Source organism: Eriocheir sinensis, chromosome 31 (genome assembly GCF_024679095.1).
Source record: "Eriocheir sinensis breed Jianghai 21 chromosome 31, ASM2467909v1, whole genome shotgun sequence".
Classification (NCBI taxonomy): domain Eukaryota; kingdom Metazoa; phylum Arthropoda; class Malacostraca; order Decapoda; family Varunidae; genus Eriocheir; species Eriocheir sinensis.
The window spans coordinates 3,750,519-3,755,970 of NC_066539.1; the positions used below are offsets into that span (position 1 = coordinate 3,750,519).

Sequence of the window (5,452 nt, forward strand, 5' to 3'; positions counted from 1 at the left end):
GAAGAAGATGGAGAAGAAGAAAAGAAGAAGAAGGAGAAGAAGAAGAAGAAGAAGAAGAAGACCCTTTTCAATATGGAATAGCCTGACGCTTAGTTGTTCGTCCCCCCCCCAAAAAAAAAGAAGGAAAGGAAGAAAGGAAGGAATGTGAGGAGGAAAGGATTCAAGGAAGCACGCTCAATGTGTACAAATATCGATAGAAATATACAAGAGACATGGACACAGCTGAGTCGTCAGGCAAGTTGTGGCTGTGTAGATGTTTTTCGTCTTTCTCTTTATCTATCTCTTTCTCTATCAATCTATCTACCTACCTACCTACATACCTATCAATCAATCTATCCTATCACCTCAACTTCGCGACCCCCTCATCTGCATCGGAAAGATACTCCGGTGAAGAGATGAAATTAGAACCTTTACTATAGAGATAAGAGGATGGAGTGTCCTGACATCAAATAGAATATCAGGTGGAGAGATCAAGCTAGAACCGGTATATGACGGAGTAGGCTAACTATTAAGCATAGAAAACCAGCTTGAAGACATTAAATCAAAACATTTACCAGATCAACGCTAAGTACACTAACACGAGGCAAAAGGATATTAAGAGCAGAACGTTAGGAAAGAGCTTTATCCTGAAGTGGACCAATAGTGGCTGATGATGATGATAATACTGGCCCTTCCATGCGGCATCATCCTTGCATGCATATGATGGGTCTTTGGGACGCCCGTACAATGCTATTCAATGTGTGGGTGCCGGATGCTGCTGACGTAGCGTGATAAGATGATCTGATAGCATTGAGGGACGGAAAACAGAGGAAGTTCACTTTCTCAAACTCTTAAAGGAGATGTATATATATATATATATATATATATATATATATAGAGAGAGAGAGAGAGAGAGAGAGAGAGAGAGAGAGAGAGAGAGAGAGAGAGAGAGAGAGAGAGAGAGAGAGAGAGAGAGAAATAAATAAACAGATAGAGAGATAGATAGACAGACAGATAGATAGACATAGAAAGATAGATAGACATAGAAAGATAGATAGATATAGATGGATAAATGAATAGAGAGAACGTATACAGTACTGACAAATGATATATGGTCCTCTGTCAGAGCACTTAGGCAGTCTTATACATTCACAAATACGTTCCCAGTTGATTGATTCAGTTCCCCTTCCCGTGACCACGATTACAACGATTATAACGATCACAACGCACACGAAAAACTGTCTATACATGCCGCCTTTTTTCTTATTAGTAAAGAAGGTATACTAAAGCTCAATCGTGAAAACAATTAATTAAAACACTATAGTAACTTCCTTGCAAACAGAGGACAGTGAGAGTAGCCGAGAGAAGGGATCAATAATTTGGTATGAGAGGCTTCTTGATACTCCTCTCTCAATAAAACACCGCAACGAAGAAGGCTACTCTGTGCGAAGACCGTATATGATAAGCCGGAATTCTAAAACGTCTCTCCATGCACCTCGGTTCGCCTGTTTGACAACCCTTTCGTGGAAGCTGCTGGGCTTTTCATGGACTGTTTTGTGGTGCCAATGATGGTTTAATCCGATTTATGCACCTTCAACGGGAAAAAATTACCCATGAAAACTGTTTTGTGGTGCTAATGATGGTTTAATCCGATTTATGCACCTTCAACGGGAAAAAATTACCCATGAAAACTATTTTGTGGTGCCAATGATGGTTTAATCCGATTTCTGCACCTTGAACGGGAAAAATTACCCATGACAACCCGGCTAATCTCCTCTATGGCCTTGGGAAACAGTCGTAATGTGAGTCAGAAACGTTTAAGAATATGGACCATGAAGTTAGGGACCCACAGTAATAGGCTATGTGGAGATAACTTTCGTAATTTCGATTCCCACCCGAGAGTCGAAAAGAGGTAAGGGTTATAACATCCCACCCATATGGAAAAACTATACCAACGCGTGTCACTATCTACACGGCATTGAGATCCTACAGAAGAACACACATATATAGTCACTAAGGAACATCGAGTATTAGGATACATATTTCTATGTAGTGAATTAGTTTCCCTTCCCGCTGAAACAATCACCACACCACCCCCGTGAAAAAAAAAGTTAGAAACAATGAGTGTCACCTCCTGCAAAACAACGGGACACCATGGAAGATCACAAGTAGGTTATATAAATAGGCGCTTCGAGTATAATACATTTCCTGTCAGTGATTTTGTTTCCCTTCCTGCTAGCATGATCACCACTCCACCCACGTGAAAAATTTTACCAACGATGCGTGTCACTGCCTATAAAATAACGGGATTCTACTGAAAAACACGAGTAGTTAGCCTCATCGAGTATAAAGGTGGCGTCACACTGGACCAAATCTGTCGAGCACGAGCTTTTGCTGGCAGCTTTTGCTGGAGGGATGGCTTGCTCCCGAGCTTTTGCTCCTGCGTTTAGCTCGCCGCTTGGACGGGGAGCAGCTCGGCGAGCCGCAAGCAGGCAGTCAAATGAGCTCTTTGGTGCACCGATATGTGAATAATATATATATCCTAGTGTATTGAATCCGTATACCCATGATATTAGAAAACTTATTCTCAAACTCCTTTTATGTTTGACGGTGTTTGTAATATTTTATACTGTTGAGAAAAGTAGTGTTGGATTTTATTTTGATTTCCAAGACCAAGACCAAGACCGCCCAGGCCAGCTGATATAAACACTCGCCATGGCCACCTCTCCTCGTTCAAAAGTTCACTTGTCCTCCTTCATTGTACACTCTTTGATAGCAAGAGTCAGGGACCATCCCGAGTTATGGGACCACAGCCATCCAGATTTATGTAAGTCTACGCTGAAGAAAGTTATGATGTTATGATGTTGTACACATCATGGGTCTCCCTCCCTTCTCTTCAGCCATGACCGAACCCAGACTCGTCTTTTCTTCTTCTGAGCTCGTTGAATAACGGCAAGTAATGCCGTCACAGCTGCACACTTAGCCGTAATGCGAAGCGTAGGTGTAGTAGGCGCCATGGTCGAGGCTTTGTTTACAATGTTGCTCGCCGCTCGCCCCTCGTCGCTCGTCAGTGTGACGTCAAGTGACTTGCTCGCGAGCAAAAGCTGCCAGCAAGAGCTCGTGCTCGCCAGATTTGGGTACAGTGTGACGCCAGCTTAACACATTCCTATCAGTGATTTAGTTTCCCTTACCGCTACACGATCACCACTCCACCCACGTGAAAACTTTACCAACAATGCGTGTCACTGCCTATAAAATAACGGAATTCTACTGAAAAACACGAGTAGTTAGCCTCATCGAGTATAATACATTTCCCATCAGTGATTTTGTTTCCCTTACCGCTACACGATCACCTCTCCACCCACGTGAAAAACTTTACCAACAATGCGTGTCACTGCCTATAAAATAACGGAATTCTATGTAAAAACACGAGTAGTTAGCCTCATCGAATATAACACATTCCCCATCAGTGATTTAGTTTCCCTTCCCGCTAGCACAATTACCACATCACTCACGTGAAAAAAGTGTAGCCTCACTCACGTGAAAAAAGTGTAGCCTACCAATGCGTGCGTGTCACTATTTAGAAAGCATTTTCCAATGTACCAATGTGTCACCACTCACAAAGAAACAAGGTCCCTTTTGAAGAACCCATATAGCTAGGCGCATCCAGTAACGCATTTTCTTTTACTAATTATTTGTTATGATTCCTCTTCTTGTGACCCCTAACTGTTACACCTCTGCGTCTACATGTTGAAAGAAAGACAAGTTGAAACAAGGCCCCTTATAAATTAAATTATATTGGCACATCCAATTGCACATTTTCTTTTACTATTTGTTTTGATTCCCTTTCCTGTGACCATCAAGTATTACGACACTTCTCTGCACTGATGCATAACGAAAATAGACAAGTTGAAATAACCCAGACAGGAATCAAATAGTTTACATGGGGTCTTTCGCCACCTCGTTCACTACTTTATATACATGCAACGAGGAAATTCCGGTAAATACTTTTTTTATGTGGCTGAGTGGTTAGCGTGCGGGCCCCGCATTCACCGCGCCATGGACGACGTCGGTTCGAATCCCCACGCTATCATCTGGGATTTTTCAGTCACCGCCGAGTGGCCTAAGACTACCAACATGCTGTCCAGAAGACCACCCATCAACCCGGACTCTATCTAGAAGAAACCGTCCAAGTGAATCAAGAGTGATGTTCCGGGGGGCAGCATGAGCCAAGCATAACTGGCGCCACTATAAAAATTACCTGCGCCATGACGGGCTGGGGCCGACCACCAGGCCCCTGAAGAAAGCCTATTGGCGCTACAGGCGAAGACGTAAAGAGACAAAAAATGTAGTTAGACATGGAGTAACACGCTTCCCTATAATGTCATTGCTGTCCTTCAATCAACTTACACGAAATGAAAGACTATACCATAACAGGTGTCACCTTATGAGCATGGGCGTGGAGTCGGATATAAAAATAAAAAAACTTTAACGTTGCGACTCCGACCCTGAATCCCTCCCCCTTCTCCTCTTCTGCAGTACAGTGGCATCCAAATCAAACCCCGCCACAACACACACCACACCCCACCACACCACACACCAGTCCACCACACCACACCCCACACCACACCACACCACACTACATCCCGCCACACCACACCCAGCCGCACATCATACGTATCATACATGAATCGGAGTCAGATATATTTTTGCCGACTTCGATTCCGTACGCGTCTCCGGCGACTCCAACTCCGACTCCACACCCCTGCTTAATGAGACCATGAAACAAGGAACTATCGCACACAGGTAGGTAGGCTATTGTTAGATACACATCCAGTAAGACGAATCCCTTCCCGTGAGCCAAGACAGACGAGTATCATCTCACTCATGAACGCCTGAACCAATGGGTGTCACTACTTACAGAGTATTGAGGTTGCGCGGGAGAATAGCTGTACTATATATATATCCAGTGACAGGCTTCCCTCCGTGCGCAAGGAAGACAGGTAAAGGACTCCAGTAATATCTTCCTTCGCCAAGAGTGTCAGCTGAGCCACGTGAGGAAGGGAGGAGGAGAGAAGCAAGGCGCGTGTATCACTGACGGCCACAAGAAGCACTATGGCGGTGCGTGACGTGTTCCCGTGTGCGCCACGCTTTGCCTTCCACGCTCACTTCCCACGGGCGGTGGTTGCTGCTAGGAAGACACGAGCCTGCCTGCAAAATTCTGGAATCCCTGGCTGCCAATGTGCCAACAGAAGGTCCAATTCATTGAAGAAAAACTTATGCTCTTTTTTCCTTGCGCAGATCTACGTTTTTCAACACTTGTTCAGCCTCCATGTCGCTAAAACAGTATTTCTTCATTGTCCTTGTTATCAAAACTCAATTGATTACTGTAGACCTAAATAGAGGTATTTACAGCGAGATCACTACTTTATTTAAAAACTACATGTTATTTCAAGTGAATGGCTACATCCGT

The 5,452-nt window shown here is 44.0% G+C and overlaps 1 protein-coding gene across 5 annotated transcripts in view; it reads right to left on the reverse strand.

The window, feature by feature from the left end:
• LOC127005808 (uncharacterized) overlaps positions 1 to 5,029 on the reverse strand; it is a 105,276-nt gene extending 100,247 nt beyond the window's left edge. For 2 of the 5 annotated variants that reach the window (XM_050874934.1, XM_050874929.1), the window contains exon 1: positions 4,901 to 5,026. The gene's annotated coding sequence lies outside the window, so the exon portion shown is untranslated. Of the gene's footprint in view, positions 1 to 4,900 lie in introns of all 5 variants that reach the window. The other 3 variants (XM_050874936.1, XM_050874935.1, XM_050874932.1) reach the window with 3 other exon arrangements.
• Between the last annotated feature and the right edge of the window lie 423 nt (positions 5,030 to 5,452).